The 17,765-nt window shown below is 48.3% G+C and overlaps 1 long non-coding RNA gene across 4 annotated transcripts; it reads left to right on the top strand.

Annotated features, from left to right (window-relative positions):
• Positions 1-1,104: 1,104 nt before the first annotated feature.
• Positions 1,105-13,121, top strand: LOC115250298 (uncharacterized). 4 transcript variants are annotated; one of them, XR_003888870.1, is made up of 4 exons: positions 1,105-1,450; positions 4,549-4,802; positions 8,878-9,166; positions 11,795-13,121. It is a non-coding gene; the product is annotated as an uncharacterized lncRNA (long non-coding RNA). The 4 variants fall into 4 exon arrangements; XR_003888871.1 differs by lacking the exon at positions 4,549-4,802 and having other exon boundaries at positions 1,116-1,450; XR_003888873.1 differs by lacking the exons at positions 1,105-1,450; positions 4,549-4,802 and adding an exon at positions 2,644-2,657 and having other exon boundaries at positions 8,755-9,166.
• Positions 13,122-17,765: the final 4,644 nt, after the last annotated feature.

Here is a 17,765-nt window from a genome sequence, read left to right as displayed (position 1 = left end):
GCGCAATAACCGACTTATTTCCATCTCCAGACACGTGAGCGGGTTTGAAACCGACGAGTATGAACCGGATGGGGCTGAGTTTGGGGATGGGGGGGGTGTTACCCGCCATCCTGCAGAAAAATGGCCTGATGGGTGCTAATGAACTTGGGACGTGCCACCACAATGCTGAGCGCGCCCTGGTCCACCCCGGTGCACGGGTTCCCATGCAGCAAGAGAGTGAGGTGGAGGGGTGAGGACGGGTGAGGACGGGGGGAGACGGTGCACGCAGCCTATTGTGCGCGCTCTTTAGCCCATTAGCCACCACCGAGCAAAGAGCGAGGCCCGCTTGGTAACCAGGCAGGGAAACAGTAGCTGCATTTAAAGCCTGAGCTCCAGGACAGCGTCCAAAATGTGCAGAGAAAAGAGCCCGGGAAATTGATAGACACGCACGCGCGCGCACCAAACTGGGCTCTGACAAAGTTGTCTCTTTGGCAGTCGCGCCTCCTATTGAAGCAGTAATTTATTCAAAGGAGATTTTTATCCTCGCGATCTGATTATTATGATAATCAGGTGACCCAGACCTCCTTTCTTGGCTCTTGTCTGCGGGCTCTGGACTCGGCGGTGACAGTAAAAGCTGATTTGCACGGTCTTCACCCCCCCGGTCACATTCCTGGACTCCTCTGTATCAAAGAGGAGGACAATGAGGATCGTGGATACGCGCACTTGATCCAGGCGCATGAGCGCACGCAGGCCGCAGTCCCGTCAGGGGCTTTGTGTCAAAGGAATACTGGAATCCAAACAAGATTACAACACACTTTTTTATAATCCCTAATGTGCCAAGGCTGTCTGTCTCGCACCGGTGCACTTGACAGGTGAAGCGGAGCACAGGGAGTGCGCGGAGGCGCTTTTAGTGCCAGTTCACGCGTAAGAAACGCCAACGCGTCCGCCAGTCAGTCTGCTTTCACGTCGAGTGAGGAGGTCCAGGACTTTGGTTTCACAGATGGAGGCTCTTGTTGGTTTAACAGCACTACTGCTTTCATATTTCAGAGGGTGGAGACAAGAAGCAGACCTGCACCGTGTCATCGAGGGGAGGGCCTTGGTGCTGCTATATGATTTAGAGCAAGTATATTTGAACTTCACACTGCATGTGACGGGAGGGATGAGAGCGAGGACGGCAGAGTGTGTGAGAGGAGGGAGAGAGAGAGAGAGAGAGAGAGAGAGAGAGAGCGTCAGAGGGAGAGCGGGGGCGAGGTCCACCTCCCAGGGAAATAATGGGGATGATAATAAAACAGGGGGACAACCCGTCACATGGAAGCTGAATGGATGGAGCCAGAGAGACGTCACGACCAGCCGCAGCCATGAAGACTGAGCTCCAGCCTCCGACTGCTCACTCGATCTCCATCCCCCAAGCTGCCTTCTTCTTCTCGGCTGTAGAAAGCGCACAGAGCCGCAGTGACCCACAGACGACGGCGTGAGTATAAAGAGTAAAAACTGTGTTTTCTGGAGGGCTGAAAAGGAAGGGGCTTGTCGGCGCAGCCCCCGCGCAGAGCAGCCTGCAGATGCGGGATGCAGAGCGGGAAGATGCGGGTGGTTCGGATGTGCTTGAATTCCGCCTGGCGTCGAACTGATGCTCCGACCGGCGTCGCAGGTGACACTTGTCAGCGGCGTCTGGAGGAGACGCTGCTCTTTAACTGAAATGTTCTGGTTTCAGTTCGGTTGTGATTGTTTTAATTGATTCTTGCTTCGTTAATGATGATGAGCGTCCTGGTCAGAGGTCACGGGTGGCGCGTCCACGTGTATGAGGCAGAACTCCCGTGGCTGTCCGTGACGCATCGTGTCCTGGTCCGATGCGCCATTCACGGGGCGCCACAAAGGCCGTGCACCCACATCCACGGGGTCACCTGGGGGGGCTCCGCTGGATCTGGCAACGCGCAGAAGCACCACGAAAAGCTCCGGGTCCAGAGACAGGATCGAAGCGGGATCACATATTTCTGAAATAAAGCCGAAGCACAGAGGAGGATTATCACGGGCCTGCTGCAGTGCACATGCTCCAGGATGAAGTGCGTTTCCATCCTCACACGTGTGCAGGCCTTTGTCCGAACACACGTGTGCGCCCGACGGGGAGGGAAAGTGTGTCCGCAGCTGTGAAGCCAGATTTGGAAATCTGGATTACGCAACGGTTCACATGATCCGTTTGAGAGCATTAATGTGGGCAGAGGTCGGTGCGGAGGGAGAGAAAATACGCAAAATCAGGCTAACTGTAAAACTGTGGAAGTGCAAGAGTGTATTTCATGAAGGAGATGCTATTTTGGTTTCTAGTTTTTGTTTCTTTAATTCTGTGTTATTGTGTTGGTATTTGGTCATTCCTGTTAGTCGCTGAGCGCCTCCACTAAATTCTGCAGGTTCCATTTTTGACAATTCTGACGACAGAAACTCAGTTTGCTGACTGGAGTGTAAAATGATGGTGTCTTTTTTCCAGGGATCCCTGGACAGACAGCTATGCTCGCTGTAGGTGACACTGGCTCTGCGTCCCACCACTCCGGCTTCCGTAGAGCCAGGATGGCGCGATGCGTTTTAGTTTTGATGCGATAACTTCAGTCAGACTGGGAAGACGGTTCCACAGCGCTCCCCATGACGCAAAGCACGCGCGCACGCGAAAAATGCGTGTGTGTGTGTGTGTGTGTGTGTGGGGGGGGGGGGGGGGGGTGACCAGGTTTCCACTGGCTTTGATGTTTCCAGAAAATAACGCGTTCCCTCCAAAATTGTCGTCGAACATTTCTAGTTGGTGCTCATAAGGTTTGTGGGATTGCTTTTGTTTCCTGTGCACGCGTCACTCACACCCGCATCACAGTTAAATGAGATGATCCCGGCAGTGTTTGATCCCGCAGCGGCTGCTCCAGAACTCCATTTCTTGCTAATCAGCGCGGAAATTTGGCATAAATTATTTCCAGAGAGAAGAGCGCCAGCGATGACGTCATTAAGGTCCATGCAAGGGCCCGGTCTGATCAGACTTCTTCAATGTACTGTTGGAGTTTTGGGAGCCTAAAGGCCGCCGTGGGTCAGTTTGAATGCTTTAGAGTCATATTCATTTAAATCGCAGCGTGAAAAAAAACGCAAATATTGTATTTAGTTTATCCGAATTGAATAACGACACATGCGTAAATTAAAGAAAGGCTATTATTGTTGGAAATCAGTGCAACCTGCATTAAACTATAATTCTTTTATACAGGTTGGAAACGTAAAAATACACTTGACATTAAAACTCACAGCAGAAATGAAAACGTTAATATTGCACTCTGAAAAAGGTTAATATCTGATGAATAAGTGATGAGTTTAAACATCAAAATGAATCACATAAAACATTTTTGACCCTTGAAAAAATCCAGACTTGGCTCAGTTTATTATGGAACATTAAATATCTCCATGCTGTAATTCCTATTAATGCAAACATTCATTTCGTTATTTTGTCTTTTCCAAAAATGTTAATCCAAAATAATTTTACACCTGTCTGAAATTAATCTCATTTTTAAAATGCAGAACTGTTGCTGCTGTGTAAATCGTGTGCAGCTATTCGAAATATCAAACTCTGGGTAGGGTTTCTGCTGCTGAGGGGACCCGCTTTGTCCCCGGACACTGGAACAAAGGCAGGCAGGCGTCTGAAGGACAACAGTCTTTCAAAACCACTCAGAAGTGCAGCTGTATGTTGGAACCTGTGGCGAGAACAGTACCAGTGGGGTTTGCTGGTTGCTAACACCTGAGCTAACAGTTCACGTTCTGATGCAGGAGGCTGAGAATTTTCTCGTTGTCACACCCTCCTCTCTCAGATCTCGCCGTCGTTCTGTCTCCATGCGTGTGTGTGTGTGTGTGTGTGTGTGTGTGTGTGTGTGGGCACACAGAGCAGCTTTAATCAGAAAGCCATGTGCCTACACACCGCGTGAGAGGAGAGAGTGTGTTATCTTTATTTTTGCATGTTAGAACAGAATTCTGGGGTCCTCATCAAACTAAGTGTGAGTGCCTGTTTCCTATTTCCTGTTCATCTTAAAGCTTCTTATCTTTCCATTGACATGACCTCGGGCATCATCTGAATGCATCCACATCAGATAACTAAATCAAAACAAACCAGCTACTTTTGTAGTCGTGTCCTTTAATTTAAAATGCATTTGGGTCATGGTGGGGGGCCATGTTTGAAGCCCTCACCCTCCTATGGAGGCAATCAGCAGGTTAGGATGGGTGTTTGACCAGAGTGAAGGTTGGCGCCAAAACCAGTTTGGACTGGTTTGACGCCTTGTGTTTTCTCCACCTCTCAGGACTTTGACATCATTTTTGATGGGGAATCGAAGCCAATTAAAAAAATATGCGCACATAAAGAGAAGTGTGTGATTGGTGGAAGCCTTGTGGGGGGGCGGGGGCAGGGGCCGCTGGGAGACATCGAAGTGGAAGGTGCAGTCCTTTAAGTTGTGCCTGCTTCTGTGTCTTTGTGGAGCATTTGCAGGTTGATCTGAAGCCAAACCGGAAACATCAAAGACGCTTCAGAATGAGCCAACCAACATCTTTCTCCTCTGCTCGTAGGTCAGAGGTCAGCCAATGACACTTCACCTACGGCTTGAGAGGATGGGTAGCCTTCGGGGTTGGTTGTTATCTTTGGTTATCTAGCTGTATGAGTGATGTACATTCTTCATAAAGCTAGATAACCGAAAGTAACAAGAATCCCATTACGCTCCTGAAAAGGCATCAAGACCCCAAAGTATCTTCTTCCAAAAGACAAAAGAAATGCCACAAGAAAAGAGAAGAATTTAAAATGAGGTTGGAGAGTGCAGGAAAAGGTAAGATGTTCCCACCTTCTGGTTAAGAACCTTCAGAGAATCAGGACAACTGTGTTTGGAATGCTGCTGTCGCTTCCCTACAGCCCTGGCAGTGATCCACCGCAGTACAGTCGGTGCGACAGGATCACTTTTAATCTAATAAGCCCCATGATCCTTGTGTGTGGGGCCACATGCTGTGGCTTAGCCCAAGTATCACATGGCCCGGCAGCGACGGTGGTGCTGAAAACCAATACAGCAGAACTTGCAGACTTTCACTAGTCGTTTAACAGGCAAGCTAATCAGTTCCCTGGGACGCTCTGATCTCTATTCACTCCTGAGATGCAAACAGAATTCTCAATAGGACCTGCAATTTGAGAAGAATGTGGGTCTTTTATATCACCGGAGCCGCATATGGTGCAATGAATTATACATATGTTCTGACTAGGATGGGATTGTCCGAATTAAGAATGCTCCCTCTAAGTTAATCCGGGTTTCCAACTCCCCACCGACACCTTCACAGAACAGACAAGAAGTGGTTTGAGGCCTATTTTGTTAAGTTAGCTGTTGTTGATTCCCCCCCCCCCCCCCCCCCCCCCCTCTTTGCCACCGTTTCTATTCTTCCTTTTTGCATGAAAATATGTTTGATTTGGGGTACTCGCCATTGCTGGACGTGACAGTTGGCTTGGTTGTGAATGGGTTGTGGTAAAGCCTCCATTACATGAGGGGCTACCATGTGGAAGGGCCTGATAGGATCTCTGAAAGCTGCTGCTGCTCCGTGTGTGTGTGTGTGTGGGTGTGTGTGTGGGTGGGTGTGTGTGTGTGTGTGGGTGTGTGTGTGTGGGTGTGTGTGTGTGCACGCGCGCAGGGGGGAGTGGTTCAGGAGCAATCAAGCAGAAAGTGCCCTGGTGACGAGGTCCATGAACTGGAGGAAGGAGAACAATCTGAGCCTGAAGGTTCTTTGACCAGGCTCATGGTGAGAAGTAATTGGTCAATCAGATCTCCAACCTTACGCCTTCTGATGGCTGATTGAAGGTGTGATTTCCTTTCTACCCATCAAAGCTAGAGGGTCAGTCCTGCTGAGAAGGGCCACTAAGGATTGTTCTCAAGGTCTCCTGGCTGTAGAACCACAAGGTTAGCTACTAACCTCCAACTGTAACACAGGTTCCACATGGTGGTTTGCTGTCACAACAACTAAAGGCCTCAAATTTGGACATATTCTCTTCACAGTTTGCCATCTTCGCATGGACGGTACCGGTCTGGAAGACCTGAGCTCGTTTGTGTGCTGCGCTGCAGGTGCTGAGAGGGACATTTTAGATTAGAGCCACAGATTTGACAGGTGTCAGTCAGGGATGTCATCTTCTTGGTAGCAGCACCTCACTATTGTACTGTCAGGTCAGGAGGACAGGACCAGCAGTGAGGTGTTCCGGATCAGTTCGTTGGTAAAAGTCTCCTCTGGGCCTTTGGACAGCTTCTGCCACACGGTGCAAAGAGAAGAATCCAGCGAGAGGGAAAGGAATGGAGGGTGGTGGGATTGGTTTAGCCCTCATGCGCCAAGCAAGCAGACTTAGACTCCAAGTGTCACGTAGAAAAAACAGGCATTGTGTTCAGATCCTGCCCCCCCTCACCAGTAGACTTTACAGTCAATAGAGCTAGTCCACTTGTCACTGTGGGACAATGTGGCCCTTTGCCTCTCTTTCAGCCCCGCCGGGTCCGGGCAGCCAGAAGGCTCTTTGAATAGAAGGAGAAGTGATTTTTGCCCTCTTTTCTCTCACCCTCTTTCTCTGGATGGAACACACCAACAGGGTTTGGAAAATGGCTTCACTGTTGGGCTGCAGCAGACGGCCCGACTGTGCTACCAGCCCCCCCCCCCCCCATGCTCACAGAGAAATGAATGTATCTGTATCTGCAAAAATCAATGGTCCGGCCCAGACAAAGGAGATTAGATTTGGCAATTTAGCACAAACAAGTGTACTCTGACTGGGTCTGGACCATTGGGTGGGGACTGCTGCCGTCAGACCCGTGGTTCTGTGGAGGACTGGAATGGCTCAGATAAAGATGAAGCTTGTGTTTGTGCCATCAGGGGACAGGAGTCCCCAGGATGTTCCCAGGCTGGAGAACGCTTTGGGCTGAGCTGAGCTGGACTCTGCAAGTTCTTCCTTTTCTGTCTTTTGGTCTTGTAGCATTTCTCAGTAGATTTGCCAAGTTTGCTCCCGAGGGCTTCCGCAGATACCTTCAGATCCTGAGCTTTGCTCACCCCAAGGGAGCAACTTCAGGGTAAACAATGCCAGCACAAAGAGGAAGAAAGAAATATCAGAGGGAGTTTGGCACATCTCTGAGGCTTGAATACATTTGCAGATTTAGAACCAAGGCGGTGATGTTTTAGGAGGGGAAATATCTTTCAAAGAGATTGAGTGAAGCCTTTTCTGCCCTTCAGTATTTTAAATCAAGTCATTCAGTGGTAGGATAAACAGAGGCATTCTCTGATCCAGAGCAAAACAGCACATGCATTTGTTTGTTTCAGTCATTAATAAAGCTTTTACTGAGAGTCTCTGTCCTCAAAAAAGCCCTTTCTGCTGAAATGACTTGGCAAAGCATCCGATGGAGGGTCTGTTCAAACTGAAGCTGCTCCCTCTGCCATTGTCTCGCTCTCTCTCACACACCTACGAGTCCTGAGTGAGCACACAATTTCATTGTTGCATTAGCTGTTAATATCAGAGGCTTCACAATAGAGCCCATTCGCCATATTTGCATAAGGCACTTTTCCAACAAGAACCCAGAGAGGGCTTGAAAGCTGGCCCACTCCAGTGCCAGTGGCAAAAAATGTCAAGTGCCAATTAGGAGAGGTTTGCCACCATTCAGCAGTACCCCACCCCTGCAGTTCTTTCCCACCTTGTTCACTCACCCCAACTCTCTCACACTCCAAGTCACCCCTGTTTTTACCACCTTATTCCAATTTCAGACACAGCTTTCCCTTACTGACACTTGGAGACAAAAGCCTTCTCCCTCCTCCGCCGGCTAATGGAGGATGCTTTCTGTCGGGCTCAGAGCGTTAGCAAATTCAGACGGCGTTCACTGATCAGTCAGCTTTGTTGGATTCTGTCAATAGAAGGGTCCGTGAACTATATGGCTAAACGTGCCAGATACGCGGTCCACCTGCTAAAGACCAAGCCGAGTAATATTGTGCCACTTTGCTTTTTTCAATCACAGGTTTTGCCACAGGCAGGTGTGGGTAATTAAGGGAAGGGTTTTTGGTGGAAGGCAGATGCTGATTTCAACCAATTAACCATAACCTCTTTCATCTAATATCTACAGCAGCCTGTCTGTGTCGGCGCTAATAGCATTTAGCTTCTTAATGACTTGCTTTAAGCTGGTGGTGCTCATGATTCTTGGACTAATGCACACAAACAGAGCTTGGATTTGACTGTTTTAGGCAAAGATGAACTACACGGCACCACAGGCAGAGCTGCAAACGTCACATTTCAGTTAGCTTAACTGTTAAATACCAGTTATTAACGTGGCTGAATATGTGGGACTGATGTTAGCTGCAGCATTGGGCTGCAGAGTGCACGGAGATGGTGAGAAGAATGCAGAGGCTCATCTGCGTCCTTGAATATAACTGATGTAGTGTTTATATTTGGAGAGCCTTTCTGGAAAAAACAAGGCAAAATGACAAGGATGTATGCAAATGAAAGGAAATAGATTAAGACAGAGCAAACAAAAAGGTAATCGTGTTTGTTCAATTGTGCAACTGTTTTTGTCCACAGAGCATTTACCTAACTTACCGCCTCCTGCCACTCAAAAGGATTTTGTCCCCTTTTTTCTTTCATTCTTTCATTCAGTCTGTGTGTCGAGGGTTTTTTTCCTTTCCCACCCTTGATTCTCAGATGGTTGGATCTGATTTGCATGTATTTGCATAATGAAAGTCATTTGCATGCTCAGGGGCAGACTGTACCATGAGAACAGACATGAAAAGGTGTGTGTGTGTGTGTGTGTGTGTGTGTGTGTGTGTGTGTGTCTTCCTTGAAGATTTTGGTGTATCAACTATGTGTTTAAACATTTTCCCTCTCACGTTGTGGTGTTTCTTGTTTTCTGGCAGGCTTCACCATCACCACCACACCACAGAAGAAAAGCTAGCAAACAGAACACTGAAAAAACATAAGAAGAAGAACAAGAAGAAGAACGAGGAGGAGGAGGAGGAGGAGGAGGGGTTGCTGTTGATTCTGCCTCCCTCTCTCCTCACCCTCTTCTGCATCACCTCCTCCTTCCACCTCGGCTCCATCGTCAGCATACTGCCCTCCTTTTCCTGTACAGCAAAGACGCAGCCCGGACCACCATCTTAGAGAAACGCTGGCACGAAATGGAAGCGCGAGGATCGACCAGCACAGGTAACGCACTGACCCCCTGCGCCCGCCTTGCCATCATCCCGACACGCCATCTTCTCCTCCACCCTCGCATTAATCACCTTTGATATTTTTGTTAATTGCACAATTTAAAGGACGCGCTTGACGGGCAGGCGGGAGGGTGAGTGGTTGTGGGCGGGGCTTGTTTTTTGTATGTGTGTTCACATTAAATCACTCGGCTCTCGGCGCCTCTTGCAGGAGGCTTTTCAGTGGGCATCTGTCCCCGTCAGCGCCATGTTTTCTTAACCGTTTGGGCATTCACATGCCACCTTCACACAAGCCTGCCCCCCCCAACATGGCAGCATCTGCCATTTTATAGCAATCGATACCGAGACGCCATTCGGATGCTGACGGGCACCTGTCAACCAGCCAACACTGGTCCCTGCAGGTGCCACAATCAGCACCCACTTAAACCATCCCTGTAAATTCTACATGATTTCTCCAGTCACACCAAACTTTCCATAAAATCTGACCACAGGGTCCGAAAGGTTCCAGTTCCAGAACCCCTGGAACAAGTGAAGGTCATCCAAGTAAATAACCCCACCGATGACCGTCCAAATAATTCTTGAGGTTTTACTCCTCTCGGTATTTTTTGTTTCCCGTCTTTCCACTTTCTTTCAAATGTGTAAAAACATCGTGTCGACTCTTCCGTGATTGAAATCAGGGAACGCAGTGTTGTCTCTCAGTGTCCCAGTGTTGGAGGGCAGGTGGTGCTCAGACAAGTCGAGTATTGTTCTCCACCAGTGAGCTCGTTATAGTGCTGCATTATTCCAACCATCAGCTCCCAACTTTGAAAACCGCTTAAACCGAAACACCAATTAGCGTCGAGCTGGGGTTTGATTAAGCAAGAAAACAATGTGTTCCATTGTCTGCACCACCAGAAGAGCCCTTTTATTTCTTCATGCCTGTGGTGTTGAGGCAATGCTAATGCTAACTACACTGGGTCAAGGTAAAAAACAAACATTAGAACTGATTCTTCTCACTAAAATGTGGTCGTAGAGAGAACCACACAACTGTATCAAACTAGGTCACCAGAAGCTCCTCCACTAGTTACAGTTTTGATGGCGTGTACGCATCGCTTGGCTTTGTGGAGAGGTGCAGCTTTAACTGTGTCAAGCCCAGAGCACAATAATCTCCACCAGACCTCCATAAACAGGTGGTAGATTGAGCAAAGAGGCCGGGTCCATTCTCAATTTACTGTGTAAATTATGCAGAACCCAAAACAATGCAAACAGTAGACAGTGTAGAGTGGCTGGCGTTGGCTAATGAGATGATGAGAAGCCTGGTGGGGGGGGAAGGGGGAGGGCACGGCCAGCAGCTTGTGTCTGGGGGTCTAAAGGGGTTTTGGCAGGGGTGCAGACACCATCCTGTCTGCACATGCCCCATCACCAGCACCCCTCCTGTCCAGACTGAGTTCTGCAAAGAGTGTGAGTGGGGGGTGGGGGGGTGGGGGGGGGGGGGGGGGGGGTTAGTAGGCAGCTGGGGCACCCTGCCCCCATTGATAAAGCCGGGGCACCATTCTTGGGAACCTCTATGGCAGGGGTCCCCTCAACACTGGCATGTTGGGGCCCCCCAAAAGTCTGGCTACATACCATCCCCCGCGTCCCTCTTGTCTCTCCAACCATCACTGCTGCCCCACCCACATTAAAGTGAGGCAGGGGGCCTGGGAAGGACTTCAAGTTCATGGCCAGACCTCCTATTGAGCTGACAGCCTGACTGTTTGCTCAATTCGGCTTCCTTTTCATGAGTGGGAGGTGGGGGAGGAGAAAGGAGCAGCTAGACGGGACATCGTAGCACTGGGGTAGCTATTCATTCAGCAGAGGGACACAAGCGAATAGTGGTGGGGGGGACAAGGGGGGAACCCTGGCTCAAAGTTTGCTTTGGGCGGTGTGTGCCTCTCACACTCTTTCAGACTCTTAATTACAAGCGTCTTCCACTTTTCCGTCTCTTTTCTTCAACAGCTCCCCCTTCCGCTCCATCACTCACACAGAAATCTCCATCCCTTTCCTCATCCTCTCCATCCCCTGCTTTTATTGGGCCCCCTGCTGGGACTGTAAATTTACCATTAACAAGCTCATTGACTGTAGTCTTCTACACAAAACAGGACCGTGATGCCAATAACTCAAACTGACTCAAATACCCCAAACTGCCTTTTATATGTACGCCGCTCCCTCCCCTACACCCCCCCACAATTTCTCTTGCTAGTGTAAATGCCATCTGTTTCAGTCGCACTTGCTAATAGCTTAGATGATGCTAATCAAGGCTGCAGTTTGTAGTTTTTCAGCTACAAAGCATTTTGTGTTTGCTGTGCACTCGATGACCTGCAGTAATATTTTAAGTTTAATGTCTGAGCTGCTGGAAAATGTGATAAAAAAAAAAGGTAGGTGTGTGTGGAGGGGGGGATGTTAGTCTAGCTTAACGTGCATCACATGCTTCCTCTTTGTATTAGCAGCTCGTAGTGTACCAGGCTCCCATTAAGGTCTTTCAACTTCAGCTCCAATCCCTTCAGCTGCTGCTAACCTGATTTAGGACGCAAACAATGGAGGCTTTACTTGTGTCTCTGTCCACCAAATTCACACCAGCTGACTGTTCACAACGTTTCTCTGTTTGCAGGTGATCGCTGAGGGCAGGAAACGACCCTGGACGTCTGCAGATGTGGATCAGCGATGTCCACTTGTCCACACTGTCTGTGGACACAAAGCTAAAGACTTTGGATGAACTGGTCCCAAAATGGGCTCCTCCAGCTAGATAGAGAATGTGATGTTGAGGCCTAGCCCACCTTTAGTTGGATTTCTGTTTTGCTATAGTTGCTAGGACCTGTGAATGTGAGACCCACGACAGCAGTGAATTACTCTGCACTGCGATTGGACGGCTCCATGTGTCAGCTGGCACAGTGGCGAAGGAGCGAGCTGTCGTCTTTATACTCTATGCAACCGATTCATCTTTCACTTTGTTTTCATGAAAGTGGACACACACACTCACACACAAATGCCATTCTGTATTTTTGATGTGTGGGCTACCAGCTTATAAAGATTTCTTTGGGAAAATATTGTGTGCGTGCGTGTGTGTGTGTGTGTGTGTGTGTGTGTGTGTGTGTGTGTGTGTGTTGACTCAGTCAGATTTGACCCTGCAGCTAAAGTGCGAGCAAACCTGTTGTCCCATTCACGATGACAACAGCGTGAACGTGCTAGATCAGCAGGAAATGGTAGAGCTGGGCCGCGGTGTGTGTTCACACACACACGTGCACTATTCCAGCCTTCCCAGCAGGCTTTGATCTTGTACCTGCACGGCTGCAACAATACATCTTTTGGGTGAGACATGACAAATACTCTGTCCTAATTTCCTGTCCTCAGCTTTAACAACACACACACACACACGCACACACACACACACACACAGACTTAATAAATCAAGTAATATCAGGCTAATTCATTTTATATTAATTTTTGGAAAGTGGCAAATTTTTTTATTACGACTGATAATCTATGCAAATCTTTTAAATATTACTTTAAACAATCTGTGTCTGTGCAGCCCTTTTGCAATTGATTCAAGGGAGACTTATCTTGGCCTAATTTAGAAAATGTATTCTTTTGATAATCATGCACATCCCTGCGCTCGAGACAATTACTTATCTGCCTGGATAAGCTTGAAATTATGTTTTTAATCTTTTGGGGAGAAAAAAGTCTTTCCTCTGATATCAGTCCAGATGCATTGAAACCATAAATTGTGGTCTAAAAAATTAAATTGTTGCACTAAATCTCTCTATTTCTTTCTCTTCTTAAGTGCAGATCAAATAGATCTGTTCTGCTGGAGCTTGGTGAAGAGTATAGCTTCATTAGAGATGTTGACGTTACGTCATGTGCATTCACGTGTTCACCAGATGTGCCTTTTTTAACGGAATAATGTGATGACGCTAATAAAGGTTGACACTGAAAACAAACCTGGAAAAATGTTTTTTGTAAAATTCATCACAATTACTGAGGTAATGTGACCAACAGGAGAAACTTTATTAAATATCTAAATATGCATTAGCATTAGCATATTTAGCCTTATTAGTTTTAGCCAAGCTATCTATTCTTGCAGCAGCTGCACCTCCAGAAGTATGGAATGCTGTTCACTTCCAACAGAACACAAAGTTCCCCAGAGACTGACGTGACCCCCCAACTCCCACCCCCCAACATGAAAATGCGCCTATTTCTCCACTGAGCTGTACGACAGAGAAATGAAGCATCATGGCTGCCGATGCTGCATTAGAACAGAGACAGCAGGTCAGCGCGTATGGCAAAACGCCAACACATGAGCCCGCTCATGGTTTGCCACGTAAATGAAGCTAATCCCACTGTAAAACAAATGACAGCTTTTATGGTACAGGTGCATCACACGGCTGCCTTTATTCATTTCCAGCATTTATCAAGTCTGCTTTGATTTGAGGTATTTCCGTGTCGAAGCGCCCCCCTCAGGAAAGGTGGGTGAGTGTCGTGGCAGAGCGATCCCAAGTCGCTAACCTCGTCTTCACAGCTGCTCTGTATGCTGACATGAGCCGTAGAGCTTCTAAACGGCGGCTCTGTGCCAGTTTTACTGCGGCCTTATTAAGGAGCGTGAGCTGCAATTACATTATGTCCCAGGCACCAGCACCAGGAGGCCGAGCTTCGAGGCTACTTCCTTGGATCGCCCCCAATGTTTCTCGAATGTTACAGCTCTCATAATCTGATTCACAATGTCTGTCACGCTGCCAAGAGCCCAGTCGCACGACAAACAGACAAGGAGCCTTAATGAACTGATGCACCAGAGCGAACGGCAGCGGACAAACCCGCTGTTTTGTAGTCGCATCGAAGGTTTGAAGGTTTGAAAAAGGCCGAAGATGCTTTCACCATCAGAGGGTGGGGCTTCCCGTTGGCACAAAGCACAAAATGGCCGCTCGCTTCAGTCGATCCTGAGTGGGGATCAAATCCAAGATGGCGCCGCGTCATGGCCAGTGTCGTTGAAATGGGTTTGGATTTTAAAAAGATGCCCAACGGTTTGATGGACATGTCCACAACAGCCAGCAGCCCCAGGGGTGGGTGTGGGAAATGGTGGGTTTTGGTGCACATCCAAGGTTTTGGTGCTCAGATGCTCCTTTCACAAGGTTTTTTCTGATCATCTGTATGCAGGAATGTGCTCCTGGCAGGACGTTCTCTAAGATTCTGGAGGGAAAACGCGTTGGAAAATGGTCACCATGACAGAAAACGTGTGGTTTGGTCAGTGCCAGGAGAAAGTGGGCGTCCATCCAGATCTGTCTGTGATGTGTGCACGACCCCCCGGGGCTGCAGCCTGGCAACACCACTTTGAAGGCTGCATCTTCCGGTGAAACGCTGCAATTCAAATAATTTAGTTTTCATTCAGTCAGACTGACGGATTTCACAAGCTTCACCTGGATTAAATTGGTTTGGGGGCGATAACATGACAGGAACTCAAAGTTAGGTCAGAATTTCTTTCAGAAAAAAGTCAAAAGTGCAACCAAAAAGATTAGAAAAAAATGTCATCTTCAATTCCTTCAAAGGTTTCAAAAAGGGAAATTTAAGACGGAGGGGTGGTGGTGGTTCAGCCTGTAGGGGGCCGTGCTGGCACTGGTAGCAGAGGGAGGTACCAGGGACCCCCAAATGCTCTGGTCGGACTTCTCCAGTCGCTTCCCTTGCCTTCAGCCTCCTCCAAAAAAATTAATTAAACTAAAAGTATGAATCACACTGGGACGATTTTGGTAAATGTTGTCGACACTTCCTCTGCTTATGCAGAAATGAGAACAAAGACACGGGGTTAGCGATGTTAGCGACGTTAGCAATGTTAGTGACATTAGCCATTGAGGATGCTTTTCTCTAGGGCGACGGAGCTGTGTCATGGAATGTCAAGTAGTTTGGCCTGGCAGGGGGACTGAAGCGGGAAGTGATTTGACAAATGTTTCTTATTCACAGGCTCACACACACACACACACATACACACACACACACAAACACTCACACACACCCTCTGTCCACCTAAACCTCTTCACAAAAACTTTACAGTCACTTCATTCATATGCAAAAGGGCGTGCTTGCTCTCGCTGTGTGTGTGTGTGTGTGTGTGTGTGTGTGTGTGTGTGTGTGTGTGTGTGTGTGTGTGTGTGCGTGCATGCGTGCGTGCGTGCGTGTGACATGAGTGGCTGATTCCATTACTTGAAGGACCATTACACTTGCCTGTCAACAACCAAAAGACCAGAGAAAAATTAGCAGATTAAATCACTCGGCTCACTCGTCCTCCGCCTCCTCTTCATCTTTCTCTCCTCCTCCTCGTGTTTGCGTCAGTATCAAAGTATTGTGACATACGTCCTAAGTGGCCGAATGCACCATTTGATCACTAGAATCTCTCCAAAAAGACAAAACTAGTGCTGGAATGTGATATTCAACCTATTTTTAATGTTCTAAAAGACACTGAAGGTTCCTCAACCTTGCAAAGCTTTGAGCAGACCCTGAGAACCAAACAGTCCCTCCGAAGGTTCCTGCACAATATTGTTAAAGGGGAAAAAGTGCCTTTATCCCAAACATGAACTACAAACATGAACTTCTCTTCTATTTGACGGTGGGTGGGTCCAGCACAGAGAAAGGGGGCCCATAAGAGTGTAGCTGGGAGGCCGTATGCTATAAAACATGGACGCTGAATTGAAACGTGGATTTACGGGCTTGTAGTGTCAAATTAGGCATCGGCGCTCACATTTATTGGAGCCTCTGGGTGAAAGTTTAAATGTGAGAGAAGGTTCAACAGATTTAACACAAGTCTGTGTTTTCATTTATCAATAAATCCAGTTTTCCTCATCCCTGGATCACAACCATCCAGCAGCGAATCTCTCTTAAAAAATAAAAGAATAAATCTCAGATCTCCCTCTCCCCCCACATGGGGTCAGATTAGCATTCTGGGAAAACAAAATTCCCCACTGTGGTGTTTTCTAAGGGACAGATGGGTGTACTTTTGGGGTATGGCTGAGGGAGACGGAGAATGTTAGAGGAAGAAGGAGGGAGGGGGCGCAAAGAGTTAATGTTGACAGCTTAACAAAGGCCGCCGCCACCACCGAGGGCTCAGAAGAGCACGGGAAAAGAGCTAAGGTCAAGTGTACCTCCGGGGGTTCAAGTTCAAGGCGACTGCCAGTGTCTGTTTTAATAGGCGGGCCCCACCCTCGCAGCACCACACCCTCACTGCAGTTATACCCCCATTTTCAACAGCAGCCACACCCCCAGATCTCCATTTACCCCCCACGGCTGGAGCTGTCCTGCTGTCATGTCATCAGGGCCGTGGCCAGGAAGAACCAGGGCGGGTCGGTGCTGCTCTGGGTGGTTCTCACGGTGTCGCGTGAGATCGTAAAGATGTTTATTGTGTTGAGGGGCTGTGGGTGGCTTCCACCAGCAGCAGGAACAGGATGTTCTTTAAGCCCCATTTCTGTCTGGTTTGAAGGTACTCTTGTCCAGATATTAAATCAAAACCTGGCGGTAGGGTTCCATGTGGGTTCCAGTTCTCTGGACTTTGGCCTGGACAGGAGACTCTTGGGAAATAATCCAATGTCTTTCCTGACAAACACAGGAGCTTCCATGACACTATAGGGGAGCCCACATTCATCCAGCCCATCCTGATGTTCCTCCAGGCTCCGTAGGAACATCCCAATGTTCCTCCAGGCTCCGTAGGAACATCCCAATGTTCCTCCAGGCTCCATAGGTACTCACATCCCATCATGCAAAAGCTGCGGCCCGGGCTCTAATCTCAGGCATTAATCGGTACAAACCTCTTCTCTAATGATCTCACAGCCAGAAACTCATCAGTTCTTCTGATGGGGCGACCACGCAGATCTCCTGCAAACCTACTGAGCCTTGAAACAAAGCTAGAGATGAAAAAGGATGATGATTCTTCTACCTACTTGCGTCCATTACCTCCCATATCCTTGTTTCCTTTGATGTCTTCTTTAGTTTTTGTTATACCGCCACAAGGTCCATTAGATCTGGTCACAGCATGAACATGTGGTCTTAAGTGATGACTGTGCCCGGCTTTACTCCCTCTACACATGCGTTTGAAGATCATGCAGATGAACAAAACTTCAATACCAGTGAGAGGGTTGATCACTGATAATCAAGTGAAGAGTACCCTGAAGGAGGGGAGAGATCGGTCCACACAACTGCCACAGGTGATGCACTAATTTACCTGCAGGACAGAAAAAGCCCCAAGTAGATTCCTGAGAAGCTCACATGTTCTCCAGGCTGACATCAGTGAGGGCTCCTTTTCACCACAGAGCCCTCGTTTAAATCCTTTTAATGAGCTGGAACACCACAGCGTGTCCCTGGTGATTTGGAGCCCATTGAAAAAGGGCATATGTTTGTTTTCTACTGCCTGACCAGGCAAGGGTCAGAGGTCAGGCAGACCAGCAGTGGCACCCCATAAAAACGCTGCAACTGACCTGCCCTCGCCACTTCCTTGACATCAGCACAATTGAGGGTCACTGGGGATGAAGTCGATGTCCTTAGGCCTCTTTGGGCGAGAGACAAACCACAGCATGTCCATAGGGTGACCTTTGACCCCCTCAGCATGCCAG

This window comes from Takifugu rubripes, chromosome 7, assembly GCF_901000725.2.
Source record: "Takifugu rubripes chromosome 7, fTakRub1.2, whole genome shotgun sequence".
NCBI lineage: Eukaryota > Metazoa > Chordata > Actinopteri > Tetraodontiformes > Tetraodontidae > Takifugu > Takifugu rubripes.
This window is presented reverse-complemented; position numbering and strand designations above follow the sequence as displayed.